Source organism: Somniosus microcephalus, chromosome 1 (assembly GCF_052327205.1).
Source record: "Somniosus microcephalus isolate GS21.2 chromosome 1, FLI_Smic_1.0, whole genome shotgun sequence".
NCBI lineage: Eukaryota > Metazoa > Chordata > Chondrichthyes > Squaliformes > Somniosidae > Somniosus > Somniosus microcephalus.
Window position 1 is genome coordinate 452920046 of NC_140987.1, and position 19566 is coordinate 452939611.

Genomic DNA, 19566 nt, shown 5'->3' on the forward strand with positions numbered 1-19566 from the left:
ACTACGATACCGTACCCCCATTTGGTGAAACCACCGAACCAGATCATCATAGGGTTTACAAGCCAAACCAAATGACCAAACCCAACAAGTATAGCCAATTCAATAGCAAAAAATGTTTTCATGGCAGCTGTCTTTCATTCTGCCAGCGCAATTCACACTCCATCTAGAGTCATGATTTGTTTCTTAACCTGTCCCATTACCATCGTCTCTCGCCTTGAATATCTCTTAATGCCTCTTTACTTCTCCTGCCTTCCAACCTATCACAGACTTTCCCTTTTGTTCTTTCATCCCCGCCCCCATGTCCCAGCCCCTGAACTTGCTTCAAAATCTGTTCCATTTCCTGCTTTTTTCCAGTTCTGACGAAAGGTCATCGACCTGAAACGTTGTCTCTGTTTCTCTCTCCACGGATGTTGCCTGGCCTGCTGAGTGTCTCCAGCATTTTCTGTTGTTATTTAAGTCTAGCCAAATCTTCATTTTAAAAATTGATCCTCTTTTCATCACGAGATAGTTTGCGCTGTCAGCAGCATGTTGCCATAGCAACTGCCATTGAGGCCTGTTCAGAACCATGAAGATAATTGTCCCGTTTGTGGCTCCATGTTAATGTAGGGAGTTCGGTCCGGGCAGCGGTTGCAGATTTGGTGCATCTTGTGTGGCTCTAAAGAAACTGCTTTTGCTATTCTGAGCCTATGTACAATTTCGTCCTTCAGGCCTATATTTGTGGGAGAGGCTGGGGGTTATTTTTGGCCAAAAGGCTGAAAACAGGTGCTAAATGGGTGCTGTGTTAATAAGACACGTCTGTTTTGGTCCTAATTGCTGAGTACCATAATTCAAACTTACCTGGAGGAGCTAAACCAGACACCTGCAGGCTCAGCACTCAAGTGCAGGTTGGACAAGTTGAGTGAGTGGGCAAATACATGCAGTTTAACGTGGATAAATGTGAAGTTATCCACTTCGGTAGGAAAAACAGAAAGGCAGAATATTACTTAAATGGTGATCAATTGGGAAATGTTGACGTACAAAGGGACCTGGGTGTCCTTGTACACCAGTCACTGAAAGCAATCATGCAGGTGCAGCAAGCTGTTAGGAAGGCAAATGGTATGTTGGCCTTCATTGCAAGAGGATTTGAGTACAGGAGCAAGGATGCCTTACTACAGTTATACAGAGCCTTGATGAGACCACACCTGGAGTACTGTGTGCAGTTTTGGTCTCCTTACCTAAGAAAGGATAAATGTGAGAAGTCACACAACACCAGGTTATAGTCCAACAGCTTTATTTGAAATCACAAGCTTTCGGAGCGCTGCTCCTTCATCAGGTGAAGTGAAGAGATGCATATAGGCACAGCATATATAGTCAGAGAATGCTCCCAGATGATTGGAGGTAATCTTTCTAACTGCCCTTTATCACACCTCGGCAGAGAGATAATCACAGCAATCAAAGGTTTGAATGGTGTCCAAACAGGACAGTCAGGAAAACATTACATCAAAGAACAATGAGGTGGGGTCACAAGGGGTCAAATATTGCAGATGCTGGGGTCTGTATGAAAAACAAAAAAACAAACATAAAACAATAAAAAAAAAAAAAATTTTTTGCTGGAAATCACAGCAGGTCCGGCCACATCTGTGTAGAGAGAACAAGCCGTCGGCGACTCCAGTCTGGATGACTCTACGTCAGGTGGGGTTACATGTAGCATCACATGAACCCAAGATCCCGGTTGAGGCCGTCCTCATGAGTGCGGAACTTGGCTATCAGTTTCTGCTCGACGATTTTGCTTTGTCGTGTGTCTCGAAGGCCGCCTTGGAGAAAGCTTACCCAACGATCGAAGGCTGAATGTCCTTGACTGCTGAAGTGTTCCCCGACTGGGAGGGAACACACCTGCCTGGCGATTGTTGTGCGGTGTCCGTTCATCCATTGTCGCAGTGTCTGCATGGTCTCGCCGATGTACCATGCTCCGGGGCATCCTTTCCTGCAATGTATGAGGTAGACAACGTTGGCCGAGTCACATGAGTATGTACCATGTACCTGGTGGGTGGTGTCCTCACGTGTGATGATGGTATCTGTGTTGATGATCTAGCATGTCTTGCAGAGGTTGCCGTGGCAGGGTTGTGTGGTGTCGTGGTCGCTGTTCTCCTGAAAGCTGGGTAATTTGCTGCGACAACGGATGAACGGACACCGCACAACAATCGCCAGGCAGGAGTGTTCCCTCCCAGTCGGGGAAGACTTCAGCAGTCAAGGACATTCAGCCTCCGATCTTCGGGTAAGCATTCTCCAAGGCGGCCTTCGAGACACACGACAACGCAAAATCGTCGAGCAGAAACTGATAGCTAAGTTCCGCACTCATGAGGACGGCCTCAACCGGGATCTTGGGTTCATGTCACACTACATGTAACCCCACCTGACGTAGAGTCATCCAGACTTGAGTCGCCGTCAGCTTGTTTTCTCGACACAGATGCGGCCGAACCTGTTGTGATTTCCAGCAAAAAAAAAAATTTTTACGTTGTTTTTTGTTTGTTTTTTTGTTTTTCATACAGACCCAAGCATCTGCAATATTTGACCCCTTGTGACCCCACCTCATTGTTCTTTGATGTAATGTTTTCCTGACTGTCCTGTTTGGACACCATTCACACCTTTGATTACTGTGATTATCTCTCTGCCGAGGTGTGATAAAGGGCAGTTAGAAAGATTACATGTAATCATCTGGCAGTGTTCTCTGACTATATATGCTGTGCCTATATGCATCTCTTCACTTCACCTGACGAAGGAGCAGCGCTCCGAAAGCTTGTGATTTCAAATAAAGCTGTTGGACTATAACCTGGTGTTGTGTGACTTCTCACGTTTGTCCACCCCAGTCCAACACCGACATCTCCACATCATAAGAAATTATATACTTGCCATAAAGGGAGTGCTGCGAAGGTTCACCAGACTGATTCCTGGGATGGCAGGACTGTCATATGAGGAGAGATTGGGTTGACTAGGCCTGTATTCACTACAGTTTAGAAGAATGAGAGGGGATCTCATTGAAACATATAAAATTCTGACAGGGCTAGACAGATTGAATGCAGGGAGGATGTTTCACCTAGCTAGGGGGTCTAGAACGAGGGGTCACAGTCTCAGGATATGGGGTAGGCCTTTTAGGACTGAGATGAGGAGGAATTTCTTCACCCAGAGAGTGGTGAACCTGTGGAATTCTCTACCACAGAAAACTGTGGAGGCCAAGTCACTGAATATATTTAAGAAGGAGATAGATAGATTTCTAGACACAAAAGGCAACAAGGTGTGTGGGGAGAGAGCGGGAATATGGTATTGAGATAGAGGATCAGCCATGATCATATTGAATGGTGGAGCAGGCTCGAAGGGCCGAATGGCCTACTCCTGCTCCTATTTTTCCATGTTTCTATGTTTCTATGGAAGCGCTTTTCATGGGGCAGTATGTATGGGCTCCTCGCACCAACTTCCACTGACGGTGAGGAGTCAGTGCTCTGGTTGGCACACAGCGGCACGGTGCAGGGTGGCTCAGGGACCGAGGGAGAGGGCGCACAGGTTCTTGGACATGGCACTGGAGGTCCTGGTGGAGGAGGTCCAGTGCTGGAGGGATGTCCTGTACCCATAAGGGGTAGGAGTCCACCTCACCCTCCAAACCCTCCTGCTCCTGCTCTGTCTGGCCTCATGTCCTCCCAGCTGTGTCAGCTGTGTCTCAGTGGGCAGCACCCTTGCCTCTGAGTCAGAAGGATGTGGGTTCAAGTCGCACTCCAGAGGCTTGAGCACATAAAGCTAGGTTGACACTTCCAGTGCAGTACTGAGGGAACGCTGCACTGTTGGAGGTGCCGTCTTTCGGATGAGACGTTAAACTGAGGCCCTGTCTGCTCTCTCAGGTGGATGTAAAAAATCCCGTGGCACTATTTCGAAGAAGAGCAGGGGAGTTCTGGTCAATATTTCTCCCTTAACCAGCAGAAAAAAAAACAGATTATCTGGTCATTTTCACATTGCTGTTTCTGGGACCTTGCTGAGCGCAAATTGGCTGCCGTGTTTCCTACATTACAACAGTGAGTACACTTCAAAAATACTTCATTGGCTATAAAACACTTTGGGGGAAATATTCGGTTGGTTTGCGCCTCCCGTTAGTGCCTTAAGAGGGCACTAATGGGGCGCAATGCAACTAGCGCCCGGCACGGTGATGTTTGCGCCGCTCGCAAAATTGACCAGATATTTTGCAGCAGCGCTAAACACTACCACCACGATCTCCTGCGCCCGCAGATTGTGACGTCAGTCGAGCGTGCAACGCCCTGGTAGCGCCTCGGACCAGATATTGAGTGGCGCCCCCTGCCTTACCACCTGCCGCTAGCAATGACAGGTTGAGGGGAGCGTTTTGCAGTCGGGAAGGGACTGGGGGAGTGCTATATAAAGACGACCGCTTCCTGCCTTTTATTGTCGGCGACTTTTTTCCATCACGCATTCTGAGTGAGAGAGACTTCGGAGAGATTCAATGCTGTGTTGAGGAGTTTTGGGTACTGAGCAGCACTTTGCAGGTTCATTTTGATTTGATCTTCCTTGCATCGATTTAGAAGAGACTGTGGGGGCTGCACTCTGAGCTCTTTCCCTGGGCCTCTTCATTGTTCTTTCCAGCAGATTTGATGTACAGGTCTCTCCAGGCCAAGATTCAAGGCTGCAATGAGCAGGGTGTGGATGGAGAGCAAGATCGACCCTCCCTTTTAGGAACTGGCCGGCGCCAGTGTGTCTGTGTTCCATTGCTGACTGACATCACATGAGCTTCACCAGCGCTCTGAGGTACTGCCTCGCTGCTCAGTGTTAGCGCCTTAAGAGAGGTGTGTAGCGCCTGATTTAGCGCTCCAATCACCTCCAAGGGTGATAGAAGCCAAGTTTGCAGTCGGAGGTGATAATTAGCGACAGGCGCTAAAATTTGCGCCCGGCCGATAATTGCGCCCCAAACGGGGCAATACCGAATTTCTCCCCCTTCGAGACATACGATGGTCGTGAAAGTCACTTTATAAATGTAAGTCTTTCTTTTCTTTTCTTTTTTTCTTTTCCGCCCAGACCAAGGGGGAACCCCATAGCAAGATGCCCAGGACCAAGCACACCCTTTCTCCTGGTGACTCCTATGAGGTGTCCAATAAGGCGCAGTAGCTCAGCAATCACTCTTGTTAGGTGAAGTCCTCAGAGAATTTCTGGAATAAATGTTGCTCGGGTGTTGGTGAAGTCTTGACAATGTGTTCCTTAGGGTCTCCCGATGTGTTGCGGAGGTCCTCTTCACAGCTCCAGCAGCAATGAACATGAAATGGTGAGTGTCCCTTTAAGTAGTGCTTGAAATCAACATCAGCGCCATGTTTACTCCCAAACCGCTGGTCGCTGTTAGGAGCGGGCGTTAGGACAAGCGCGAGCCATCAGAATGCCATGCAGCCTCTTTAATGAGCCTCTAGGCGGCCGATCCTCGCACTGGCTTCAACTCCTTTACCAAGATGGCGTCTTGCGTGGAACGCGGCGTAAACCAGCGTTTCAGCTTCAGACTACATCTTGGCCACCTCAGAGGCTCCTCCGTGTCTAAAGTATTCGGCGAAAATCGGCCTCCACAGAATATTCTAACATGATTTAAATGACCGAGTATCCCAGCGTGCTTTGCACCAGCATTTTAGCCAGTGAGTCAATATGAGGGAAGGGGGCCGGGATTGAATAATTGTTCCTGGTGCTTGTGAGCAAAGGAAGCTGAGAGACGGAGAATGCTGAAGTTTCCTTTGGCTGTAACTCCCCCAGTTCAAGAGGTGGCCCTTACTTAGGCAAGAAAGCTGGTTGCTAGGCGACCCACAAACCCAATATGGGAAACTGCTCTCGCTTGTGGGATTGACTGCCGTAACATAACTAATGCTTTGATAACATAGTCTTGCACATTCCAGAGGGGCACAGATTGTGTCTCCAGACGAGATAAGAATTGAAGCTGCGAACCATCGGCACTCAGCTATCTTTGTAATAGGTTCACTTCTGGGAGACTTCCTGAAGTTAACCTCTTCTTTACAACAACAACTTAGATTCATAGGACTTGAAATGCGGTAGGTTAGTGTCTCCCTCCAGGAGGCGATAACAAGGGCGCTAACTACTTATCGCCTGGGTGTGACGATAGTACCACCGTCCGCGAAATTCACCTGGTGGCGGTAACCCCCTAGCGCCACGATCTCCTGCGCCCGGTGATCGTGACGACATCCGGCTGCGCAGCGCCCTGGGACACGATGTTCGGTTCTGTCCCCCCCTCCCCCCCGGCAGCATTGCCGGACGACCACACCGACAGCCGCGGGAGGTGTTGTTCGGGGATGGGGCTGATCGCCGCGGATCCCAGCTGCAGCCGGCGACGAGGGAGGTCGTTGAAATGCAGAGCCGGCAGCGTAGGCCCTTCCCTTTGGGGGAGGGGAGCCCTCGGATCCCGGCAGCGTTGCACGGGGCATTGTGCAGCGCTGCACCTCGACCACCCCTCCTGCATGGTTTGGCGCTCCAGACGGGAAGTGGTAGCGCTTGATTTAGCATTCCACTTCCTTCCTGGAGCGCTAACAACCAAATTAGAGAAAGCTGAGCATTATTAGCGACTGGCGCTAATTTTTCAGCTTTCAAAATTTAGCGCCCCAACCGGGGTGATACCGAATTCCTCCCCCATACAGCACCTTTAACGTAGCAAAACGTCCCAAGGTGCTTCACAGGAGTGATTATAAAGCAATATTTGAGAGCGAGCCACATAAGGAGAAATCAGGGCAGGTGACCAAAAGCTTGATCAAAGAGGTAGGTTTAAAGGAGCGTCTTAAAGGAGGAGAGAGCGGCGGGAGAGACGGAGAGGGTTAGGGTTCGGGTTAAGGTTAGGGTTAGGGTTAGGGAGGGAATTCCAGAGCTTAGGGCCGAGGCAACTGCAGGCATGGCCACCAATGGTGGAGCGAAGGAATTCGGGGTTGTGCAAGAGGCCAGAATTAGAGGAGGTCAGAGATCTCGGCGAATCACGTGGAAATTATTGTTGCAGGGCTAACAACCTTTTGTTGCGACAGCAACCACGGTAGAATTCACTTAATGCTCTTTCAGGGAGCCATTTCGCAAAACTAATATCATTATCAGCCAGGCCGATGATACAGAGTTCTAGGAGGTACCTGTGATTCTTTTCATATCATCAAGCTTCCCAGTTAATGCTTTTAATTTATTTTAATTTGGTTTGATTGCCGCATGAAGGGGGGAAAATTCGGTTGCTTTGCGCCTCCCGTTAGTGCCCTGAGCAACTAGCCCCTGGGCGCAGCACCGCTAACGCCTCCTGCGAAATTCAGCGGGAGGTTAGAGGCAGTGGTAGTCAGTAGCGTCCCGTGGCACAGCGCCTCCAGCGATGACATCATTGTCGTGCACAGCAACCCGCTCGCGCCCTGGCCGCAAATTTGGCTCGCTCCCCCAACCTACCACCAGACGCTATGTCCGACAGGGTCAGGGGGCCATTCTTGCAGCCGGCGTGGCGCTAATTAAAGGGCAGGTGCCATACAGCCATTTATTTTTGGGCCACCTGCCAGCACCTGCCCCCTCTCGCCTCCTTCTGCGGGGTGCAGGCTGTGATCGGTCAAGAGGAGCGCCCAGCTCTTTTGCCGGCACCCTGCTCCCCGGTGGTCCAGCAGGGCCCTGGAGCGTGCTGCGCTAGGCCCCTCCCATTTAATCAGGGTACGCGCCGATGCACGTGGCGCTGTTGTATGTCGAGCCACGATATTCAATGGGAGCGCCCCAAGAGGGAGGGGGAGCACTTCTGCTTGGGGCGTTACCATTCAATTTCGGGCACGGGAGTGCTAACTTTTTTGGGGTGCGAAAAGTAGCCCCCTGGCGAAATTATTGCCGCGAGCCAATTTTCCCCCCAAAGACTTTACTGATTCATTCAACTTACACCCAACTTGTTGTGGTTATTTCTATGACCACCTGCAGTTTGTGGATTTTTGGCACGGTAATATTCAGCAACAGCTGCAAAGCGACACTTGTAGCTTTGTTTATATTATATCAGATCATCTCTATGGCGACTGGTCAGTGATGTGTTTATTTCCAAAATAATTACAACTTCATTCTTCTGATGTTATTGAAAAATTTTTTTGCGGGGGGTGCGGAATAGATGTAAAATCATCATTCCTGACATTCATCCCATCGTACTAACAGTTCATTACTGCGAAAGTGATCCGTTCAGTGATATTCTTCCCATTTGTGGACTGTGAATTCCTGGCTTACATCTATCCACTGCACAATTATTACAACACACCCTCTTCCCTGAAAACCAAACCCCGAAATTGCCAAAGAAACAGCGAATCAGTCTCTGAGGAGTACCTTCCCAGGATGCGCTGTGGTGTACAATCTCACCAGTAGCGAGTGTATGCGGGTGAATCGGGGGCCAATTTTACTTGACTTGTGGATCCTTTTTTTGAGCTGTGCAAAAATCATAATAGGAGACCTCATTATGGTTGCTTCATCGGCAGCAGCTCACAAACCCACGACCCCCACCACCTAGAAGATGTAGGGGTTGTTGGTTGGGTGGTCGGTTTGGCCCGGGCCTGACCCAGTGGACGTTTTCGAGGCGTCCCCACACTCCCACTTAGTTCTGACACTGGGATCCTACCAGGCAGCTGATGCGCAGAATAACAAGCTCGAGACAGACAAGCAGGTGAAAGGTTAAAATAATAACGGTTTTATTGAGAGAAAAATAAAACAAAACAGGCAAGCAGAGAAATTAATTGGTTCAACGATACTAAACCAAGGCTACAGCTCTATACACTTTAAAAGGAAAAAAAAAGGAATACTATATATTCAAAACAGAGGGCACGCGAGTGCGGGAAGGAGTACGACACATCGAGGGGTATCACACATTAACACTCCCCTTAGCCTTATCCCCACCTCCTACACTATCCCTAACCTAGGTCGAACTAAAGGGGGGTCAGACTCTCATGCTCACCCAACGCATTGGAACAAAGGCCTTTAGGTTGTCCTGGGACTGCAGCTTTAGTTGGTCTGGCCTGGTAAAGTTCAGTGTGCACTGGCCACACACTCTCCCGTCAGTCAGGTAGTGGATCTACCTTCTTGGCTAGGCGAAAAGGCTTCCCTCCTGGGTCGGGCTGCGCCGTTTAGCGAGGCCCGCTCTGTGCTCCGGTCCATACCGGGATAGGTGCACTCCGTCCCGTGTCTTCCTGGTTCCACTCTGAATCCCTGCCTGAGGTGGTGGGCACGGGGGGGGGGAGGGAACAGTCAGGTTTAAATCGGGAGGCAGTACGGACCGGAAGCTTCGCCTGCTTACCAAAGCATGGGCCTGCTGCGCATAGCCTTCCCCGTCTTGGAGACTGCTTCTCCCAGTAGAGTCCTTGAAGTTTCACTTTTGCAGCGAAGTCCCAGGATGAAATCGAAGTGAAGTGTAGAAGCTATCTCTCCCGAAGTGTGTTCCAAGTCAAAGTGTCTCGAACTGCCCTTTCTGTCTGCTTGCTAAAAACAGTTATACTCTCTCGATCTGCCTTGCCTCCCCCAGATCGAGAGGTGTCCCAGGTTACTTCGTTAACTGTAAATGGCTGCAAAACGGCCGATTTCCCACTAACGGCCTTATCACCGGCACTCATTGTTTTTGGTTTCAGTCACACAATGGTGTCTCTGGTGCCTAGTCCTCCAAAACGGTTTCTGATATGATTGGATCTGTTAGGATGGGCCCGATGATGGTTTTAACTAGCTTAACCCTGATTGCAATGCAACCAGGTTCATTGTTCTTACCGACCTACTGGCGACTTGCTATTACATATTCAATTCCATGTCTGGCCTGGAATCCACATAGGGACTGTAGAATTCCAGGCCCTGTCTCCAGTCTTGTTGCTGGGGAGAAAAATGACTCACTTCCAGCAGCTTTCTGGTCACGTGTCCCAGAACTCCATTTTGTACATTTAAAAAGTGGCCAACTTTGTTTGATTCGGAAAGCAGGCGAGGTGGGGGAATTTTGCAAACTCCCTACAAAGAACAAGGGCAGCAGGTGCATGAGGACACCACCACCTGCAAGTTCTCCTCCGAGTCACACATACCTTCCTGACTTGGAAAAATATCGGCCGTTCCTTCATCGTCGCTGGATCAAAGATAACTGTGGAAGTACCTTCACCACACGGACTGCAGCGGTTCAAGAAGATGGCCCACCACCACCTTCTCAAGGGCAACTAGGGGATGGGCAATAAGTCCCAGTCTTGCCAGCGACGCCCACATCATAAGAATGAATAATTTTTTCAAAATGTATTTATGTCGATGAATGGAGGGCACTTGATCACAATGTTTGTCTGCCAAAAACACAATATAATCCGTGAAAAGGAAACCTGCAGTACTTTCAGAAATGTGTGAAGCAGACAGTCCAAGTCCATCCTTTACAATGTCATCCAACATAAAATTGATAAAAATTTCAAGCAACCGTGCCATCACTCCTACTTCAAGAGAGAGTTGAATTGGGTGAATCTTTTGTGGTACCCTAACATAGATCTTAGCGCTATTTTACATTTTACATGGAGCTGCATTACACATCCCGGGTAAAATGTTGCTCATCACTTGCAGCTTCTTTATGAGACTCTAGGCTCAAAAGCCTTATTAATATTAATGAAAGCCATTTAAGTGGGTTCCTTTGAGCCTTATGATGCTCTGCAAACTCATAAAAAGGCAAGAGTGATCCTACGCATTCCTTATGAGAATGAAACCCAGCCTGTTCCTTTCTGATTGCTGCATGGACCTTTAGAGCATTTGAAATGTGCACTGTGCCAACCTAAGGAGCCATCAGTGAGATTGCTTGTAATACAAAGAGACAATGCTGGAAACACTCAACAGGTCAACAGTCCAAAGATGTGCGAGTTAGGTTGATTGGCTATGATAAATTGACCCTTAGTGTTAGGGGGATTAAATACGTGGGGTTACGGGGATAGGGTGGGATATGTGTCGGTGCAGGCTCGATGGGCCGAAATGGCCTCTATCTGCACTGTGGGGTTTCTGTGATTCTGTGAGGTCAGGCAGCATCTGTGGAGAGAGAGAGAGAAACAGAGTTAACGGTTCAGGTCGATGACCCTTCGTCAGAATTGGAAAAAGTTAGAGATGCAGAAGGTTTTAAGCAAGTACAAAGGCAGGGAAAGGGGGGAGGGGAGGAAAGAACAAAAGGGAAGGTCTGTGATAGGGTGGAAGGCAGGAGAGATTAAATGAAGAGCAGAATCATTACGAGCGCTTGCTTTCCGAAAAAATGGGAGCAGTGGTTATAGTCTAAAATTGTTGAACTCAGTGTTGAATCCGGAAGGCTGTAAAGTGCCTAATCGAAAGATGAGGTGCTGTTCCTCGAACTTACATTGAGCTTCATTGGAACAGTGTAAGAGGCCGAGAACGGAGAGGTCAGAGTGGGAGTGGAGCGGAGAATTAAAGCTACAGGCAAATGGAAGCTCGGGGTCATGCTTACAGACTGAATGGATACATTCAGCAAAGCGGTCACCCAATCTGCATTTGGTAGAAGGGATAATTACTAGTCCTAGCCCTTTTCGGGCTACCTCAGATCAGGCGTATTCCCCAGACGTTCACCTTCAACTAAAGTTAAAGATAGGCAACTTCTATAAGATGCTTAATTGGGTGTAAAGGTTCAGATTGTCTCTCCCTAAAGGAAAGGAATGACGTAAAGATGTTACCATACTCCAGATAGCACTTTTAATAAGTTTAACTAGACTGTAACCTTCCGGATATTATGAGGGTCTGGAATACCCCCCAGAATTCTGCAACTCCTCACAAAAGAGTGTACAGAAATTGAGTTTGCGAGATTGATACAGAAATACTACTTGAGACAATTTTAAAAATATATAGATTTATTTAAGAGCCGACATACCATTAACAGCTTTTGAGTCAGTTGCAACATTAACAGTTCAAAAACAAATAGCTTACATTGCTTATCCTCAGAGATCCTTATTCTCAAATCTTAACTTCGTTAATTTTTACATTTCTTTTTCTTAATTCTAATCTAGGATACCCACCAAAATCAAATACTTTGATTACCTGAGACTCAAAGTTAAAAACTTATAGAGCGTGCCTGTGAAGTTGAGAAACGCTTGCCCTTCCAGCGACTTCTGTTTTCCCATTTGAAAATCCTATCTTTTATACTCTTTTTTAGTGGTATATTCTTTGAAGTTTTCTGCTGATGTAAGCTAATTATCTCTAATCATTCTTTCTGTTGACTTATTTCTGATCTTATTGTCAATTTAGCCGTTAACTTTTAGAATCCTGTCTCTGTGTTTAGGTGTTTCAAAAACTTATCAAAAAATGGCTACAACAAATGTATCTCTTTGATGTCATTCTTATCGAAGGTTTTCCATTCAATTCTAAAACTGGTTACTAGCAGACATTGTGACTCCTATGTGTTCCAAGTTCAACACAAACACAATGTAATTGCTTGGTGTATCCATTGAAGTAATATTTTCAAAGTGTTCTGTAGGTATCATGTTTACAATATGTAAATCAAAACCACTTCAACCAGGGTGTTTCATACATTTCTAGCTATTTCAATTGGTTGCATATTTAATCGTATTTCCTGTATTATTTGATGTTACTTTTACAAAGGCACATTTTTTTTAAAATATTCTGTGTTCCTGTTTGAAGTGTAAGTTTTTGGCACTTTACTTGGGCCATTCCATTGTGTTTCTCCCAAATTCCAATCTTCTGGAAGTTCCAAACTGCTATTTCAATAGGACCATTGTTTTAGCATTAACAATCAATTCCCATTTCAAAAGCCTGTGTGGTTTTAACAGCTTGTGTTATCAAACCATTCCATCTCAGAAGCCTGTTTTGACGCAGCTTGTGTCGCCGAGGCTTTAGTTTTTTAAACCCAGTATATCATGTATTAATAATATCAGAAATCTGTTCATAGGATGGTGTATCTCTTGGAGTATGGCTTATTCCTTCACATGGTCTCCCCAATGTAGAGGTGGCTGCATCGTGAGCAGCGACTGCAGTATTTCCAGCATATGCAGTATTTTGCCTTTTGTATTAGTGAGCTTGCTTAGTAATTTTCAGGCTCACTAAAATCTTCCATCTAGGGGATAATGTTCAGCACGATAGAATGAGACGCTGTGTGTATGCATGTCTGAAATGGAACTTTATTCACAAGCTTCAAGGTGAGTCGGTGTTCCTGGCACTGTTCTGAAAGATCATTGTAACATACGGCCATAAGAATTAGGAGCAGGAGTCAGCCATATGGCCCCTTGAGCCAGCTCTGCCATTCAGTAAGATCATGGCTGATTATCGACCTCAACTCCACTTTCCTGCCCGATCCCCATACCCCTTGATTCCCCTAGAGTCCAAAAATCTATCGATCTCAGCTTTGAATATACTCAATGACTCAGCATCCACAGCCCTTTGAGGTAGAGAATTCCAAAGATTCACAACCCTCTGAGTGAAAAATGTTCTCCTCATCTCGATCTTAAATGGCTGACCCCTTATCCTGAGACTGTGCCGCTTAGTTCTAGACACTAGAAGCAACCTCTCAGCATCTACCCTGTCAATCCCCCTCAGAATCTTACATGTTTCAATGAGATCACCTCTCATTCTTCTAAACTCCAGGGAGTATAGGCCCAATCTCTCCTCATAGGACAACCCTCTCATCCCAGGAACCAATCTAGTGAACCTTTGTTGGAAGCAGATTCAATTGTAACTTTCAAAAGGGAGTTGGATAAATATTTGAAAAGGAGAAAATTGCTAGGCTACGGGGAAAGGGTAGAGTGAGTGGGACAAATTGGAGAGCTCTTTCAAAGAGCTGGTATAGACACGATGGGCCAAATGGCCTCCTTTTAGAAACATAGAAACATAGAAGATAGGAGCAGGAGTAGGCCATTCGGCCCTTCAAGCCTGCTCCGCCATTCAATGAGATCATGGCTGATCATCCAAATTCAGTACCCTGTCCCTGCCTTCTCCCCATATCCCTTGATCCCTTTAGCCTTAAGAAATATATCCAACTCTTTCTTGAATATATTTAATGAACTGGCCTCCACCGCCCTCTGTGGCAGAGAATTCCACAGGTTCACCACTCTCTGGGTGAAGAAATTCCTCCTCATTTCAGTCCTAAATGGCTTACCCCTTATCCTTAGACTATGACCCCTGGTTCTGGACTCCCCGGCCATCAGAAACATCCTTCCTGCATCTAGTCTGTCCACACCTGACAGAATTTTATAGGTTTCGATGAGATCCCCTCTCAATCATCTAAACTCCAGTGAGTATAAGCCCAATCGACACAATCTCTCCTCATACGTCATTCCTGCCATCCCAGGTATCAGCCTGGTGAATCGTCGCTGCACTCCTTCCATGGCAAGTACGTCCTTCCTCAGGTAAGGCGACCAAAACTGCACACAATACTCAAGGTGTGGTCTCACCAAGGCCCTGTACAACTGTAGCAAGAAATCCTTGTTCCTGTACTCGAACCCTCTTGCTACGAAGGCCAACATACCATTTGCCTTCTTAACCGCCTGCTGCACCTGCATGCTTATCTTCAGTGACTGGTGCACAAGAACACCCAGGTCTCTTTGCACTTCCCCTTCTCCCAATCTATTGCCATTCAAACAATAATCTGCCTTCCTGTTTTTGCCACCAAAGTGGATAACCTCACATTTATCCACATTATAGTGCATTTGCCATGTATCTGCCCAATCACCCAACCTGTCCAAATCGTACTGGAGTTTCATGACATCCTCCTCACAGCATACCCGACCACCCAGCTTTGTGTCATCTGCAAATTTGGAGATATTACATCCAATTCCCTTGTCCAGATCATTAATATATATTGTGAACAGCTGGGGTCCTAGGACCGATCCTTGCGGTACCCCACTAGTCACTGCCTGCGTGGGTTTCCTCCGGGTGCTCCGGTTTCCTCCCACAGTCCAAAGATGTGCGGGTTAGGTTGATTGGCTATGATAAATTGACCCTTAGTGTTAGGGGGATTAAATATGTGGGGTTACGGGGATAGGGTGGGATATGTGTTGGTGTAGGGGTTACGGGGATCGGGTGGGATATGTGTCGGTGCAGGCTCGATGGGCCGAAATGGCCTCTATCTGCACTGTGAGGTTTCTGTGATTCTGTGATACACGGAAAATGACCCATTTATCCCAACTCTTTGCTTTCTGTCCGCCAACCAGTTCTCTATCCAAGTCAATACCTTTCCCCCAATCCCATGTGCCTTAATTTTGCACGCTAATCTCTTATGTGGGACCTTATCGAAAGCCTTCTGAATGTCCAAATACACCACATCCACTGGTTCTCCCTTATCTATTTTACCAGTTACATCCTCAAAAAATTACAGTAGATTAGTCAAGCATGATTTACCTTTTGTAAATCCATGTTGACTTTGTCCGATCCTGTCACTGCTTTCCAAGTGCTCTGCTATTACATCTTTTATATTGGATGTAGTGGCGCTTCTTAGTTTCCAAACAGGCAGGCCACTGGGCTGTGGGGCTTTTAACATCGAGTAGACGCGTGTCGAAATAAAACGTTCCCAAACGTAGCTTTGTCTTTTAAACGGTTTACTATAACACTTAACAAACAGAATTACAAAGCAAACACGTATAAACGAACACGGTCAAAAACTGTACTGCTCCAAACCTCACAGCTTCTGCCTCTTTCACCACGTGCAGTTTAAAACTGTAAGATGGCTGCACCCATGTGTGGCTTAGGGACTGTTCCATTGTGGCAAGAATGAAGGGGGTGTCGGACTATACTACTGGAGCAAGAAAATAGGGGGTTTCTTAATACAATAAGTCGTTCAGGTAAATTAACTGTATTATGCCATTTAGCCACTATTTTAAAGTATTTTCTTAAGCTTTTATGGCTCTTACATTCCGGCCCCTAATTGACTAGGCACATGAAGCATATCAATTACTCAAACATTAAGAGTCATAAACTAATGAGTTCAACATATTTACAATACAAATGTCCACTTTTTTCTTTCGTTCAGGAGCTTTTCACGCTGCTTCTTGTAGCAGGCAGAGCTTTGTGATCGGTCTCTCCAGGGTACTGGTCTTGGTTTGCAAACAGACGCGACGAACGACGCCTCTGGAGTCTGGCATGATCTTAATTATTTTTCCCATCGACCAAGAATTTCTAGGGGCTGAATCATCCACAATTAAGACAATGTCTCCGACGATGAAGTTCCTCTTTATTTTGGACCATTTTTGACGCTCCTGTAGCAGAGGTAAGTATTCTCTTGTCCATCTGGTCCAGAAGAGGTCTGACATATACTGAACTTGCCTCCACTTCCGACGGGCATACAGATCTTCCTTTTTGAAGACTCCCGGGGGCATGGCTGGCTGTGTTTTCAACAACAACAGGTGGTTCGGCGTCAGGGCTTCGGTTTCTTCTGGGTATCTTTGTCTTTGACTGAAGCGAACTATCTCCTTCTCAGCCTTGGCCAAATCCTCCACGGTCAATGAATTCTTGCTCAATGTGGTCTTGTGCTGATGCATATACTGCTGTAGAAGCATTCTCTGCTTATCAGGGTTACTTTCAGACTGACTGATAGTGGCTCGGTACTCTTTTCTCTTACCGCTCAGGTGTAGCAGCAGCTCTTTCAACCTTAGAAACCATGCAACTGCTTTCCTCAACTGGTGCCATCCTGAGAAATGGTTAACAAGCTTGTTCACTGTGTCAAAGTTCTCTTTCGTAGTTATGAAATTTACTGTGACTGATCTCTTGACTTCGACGTCGTCTTCAGTAATCTGACTTGGCATATCTGGTCTTTCTGGCCATGATCTCTCTGTTTCCAGCAGATAACTTGGGCCTTGTATCCAAGTTTCACTCCTCATGAAGTTTTCAGCCTTCAATCCACGTGAGGCTTGATCTGCTGGGTTTAATGAGGTGTTTACATACCTCCATTGAGGTGGTTGTGTAGCTTCTCTAATGGATGAGATTCTGTTAGCTACGAAGGTCTTGAAGCGTATCTTCTCATTCTCTATGGCTTCGGATGGTGCTTTGCCCTTGCCATCTTCTGCAGTTTTTCTGAGAGCGTAGCTTGCACAGCTGGGAGACGATGTGGCTCCAAACAGGTGTACGGCCATTCTACATTCCACCATCGCTTCACTAACGTCGCCATCTGGCCACCAAAGGAAACGCAGAAGATCAGCATCTTCGTCAGGGATTCTGACTTGGTAGAACATTGATTCTATGTCTGCCATCATGGCAACGAGCTCTTGTCTAAACCTAGTCAAGACGCCAATGAGGGTATTAGTAAGATCAGGACCTTGAAGCAGCTGGTCATTCAATGAAGTTCCTCTGAATGAGGCGGCGCAGTCAAACACTACACGGATCTTTTTCTTCTTTGGGTGATACACCCCGTGATGAGGAATGTACCAGACCCTTCCATCGTCTCTGTTCAACTGTTCTTCGGGCACTTTTACAGCATAGCCTTTCGCTATGATGTTTCTCATGAAGTCTTTGTAGTCTTCGTGAAAGTCGGGGTTCTTGTTCAGCTTTCTCTTTAGATTGATGGCGCGTTGCTCTGCTATGCAGCGATTGTTCGGCATCTTCGCGGTCTGTCTTCTCAGTGGCAAACCAATGTGATAGTGGCCATCAATGAACTGTGTAGACCTTGTCATCAAACCCATGAACTGATGGTCTTCTTGTGACATCTCTGTCTTTTCCTCACAGCTGCGTTCTGAGAAGTCTGCGTTGAACTGCTGTATCAACAGCTCTTCAATGCTTGCGATAGAGATGCGATTAACTGTGACGTTTTGTCGTTCCTCCTTGTTCGACTTGTGGCCATCATCTCTCCTTACCGGTCCATTGATTACCCATCCAAGGGCTGTCCTGACGGCGTAGGGTCCATCATCCTTGCTGTTTATCACCTGCCATGGCTCCTTAGTTTTGTAGGCATTGGTTCCAATTAATAGGCCAATTTCTGCTTCAATGTATGGGAGACGCACCTTTTCTAGGTAGGGCCATCTATCCACATCCTTCTGCAGGGCTAGGTTCCCTATTCTAACAGGAATCTCCCTCTGTGTGAAAACATTAGGCAGGTCTATGAAGTCCTTCTCTTCAAGTCCACACACTTCTAGGTCTGACAGGATATAACTTTGCATTGACTTCTCATGACCCATGGTGCGTAATAGGATTTCTGTTCTTCTGCCTCTAACGTTCAGCTGTCGCATGAGTGATTCTGTGCAGAACGTTGCTGAACTACCTGGATCCATGAAGGCGTAAGCCTCCACAACCTTCTCACTCCTCTTAGACTTGATCCTTACTGGTACGATGGCAAGAATACAATCACTGTCACCGGCCCCAGTGAGTCCACAAGTCTCTGGTTCTAGCGACACCAGAGCACTTGAAACAACCTTCTCGTCGGTATTGTTTTCTTCATTCTTCTTAGAGACTTGTTCTTCTTTATGGATATGCAGCAGACTGGGATGTTTCCGAGTGCACTCTCTGCATGTTGTTCTTTGCTTACAGTTTCTACTCAGGTGCCCCTGAGAGAGGCATCCAAAACATAGGCCGTTGTACTTCAGGAATTCGATTCTGTCCTTATGTGGCTGTGCTTTGATGTCGCTGCAGAAATCCAATGTATGATTCTTCTGGCAGAATAAGCATGGCTTCTGAAAGGCATTAGCAGGCGTCACTGTGCTGCTCTTTTTGGGAGATGAGTTCTGGGGCCTTTCTTCCTCGGCCTGAGTGACGATAGTTGCAAAGCTGCTTCCCCTGGAGCCACCTTTCCTGAGAGTCTTTGATTCAGCAGGCTTGGCTTTCACTCTTCCATCGGTGGTCGGGCTGACATCCTGGATGTTTCCAAACAATGGGTCCCTAGCAATTTTAGCCTGTTTGTCTATGAAATTCACTAAGTCTGCAAACCTGGCTCTACTTTTCCGTCTCTCCATTATCTCAAAGGCTGTTCTTCTCCATTGTTCTCTCATCCTGTAAGGAAGCTTAGAGATGACGATTCTCATAGTCGTAGGATTGTCCATCTCTTCCATGAATTCAACATCCTCCATGGTGTTGCGACATCCTATGAGGAAGAGAACATATGCGTTCAATGCCTCTCCGTCTTCCGATCTGATCTGTGGCCACTTGGTAGCCTTTTCGATATATGCAGTGGCTATCTTCAGCTCGTTACCATAGTGCTCCTGCAGCAACTTCCTGGCTTCTATGTATCCCCGGTCCGGTCTCATGTGTTCACAGCTTCTGACCAGGTCTTGTGGTTTACCACTGGTGTACTGTCCCAGGCAGTACAACTTATCACTGCTGCTCTCTGTCTTGGAGTCAATGGCTTGTTCAAAGGATCTGATGAAGGGCTTATACTTGAGTGGGTCGCCTTGGAACACTGGTATGTCTTTTTGAGGGAGTCGAAACAGATTCTGTTGTTTTACAAGCATCTCTGTAATTTCGTTCTGACGTTGCATCACTCGGTATAGGCTTCTCCCTGTGTCTTCAGGCCTCTGGTGGTCATCAGCAGGGTCTAGTCTAGACCGTCTGACGTCTGGGGTAGCATCACGTGCTCCTGTTAGTGGAGAGGCCACTCTTCCACGCTGTAATGCCGGGGAATTGCTTTCGGGCTCTGTTGTAACTCTT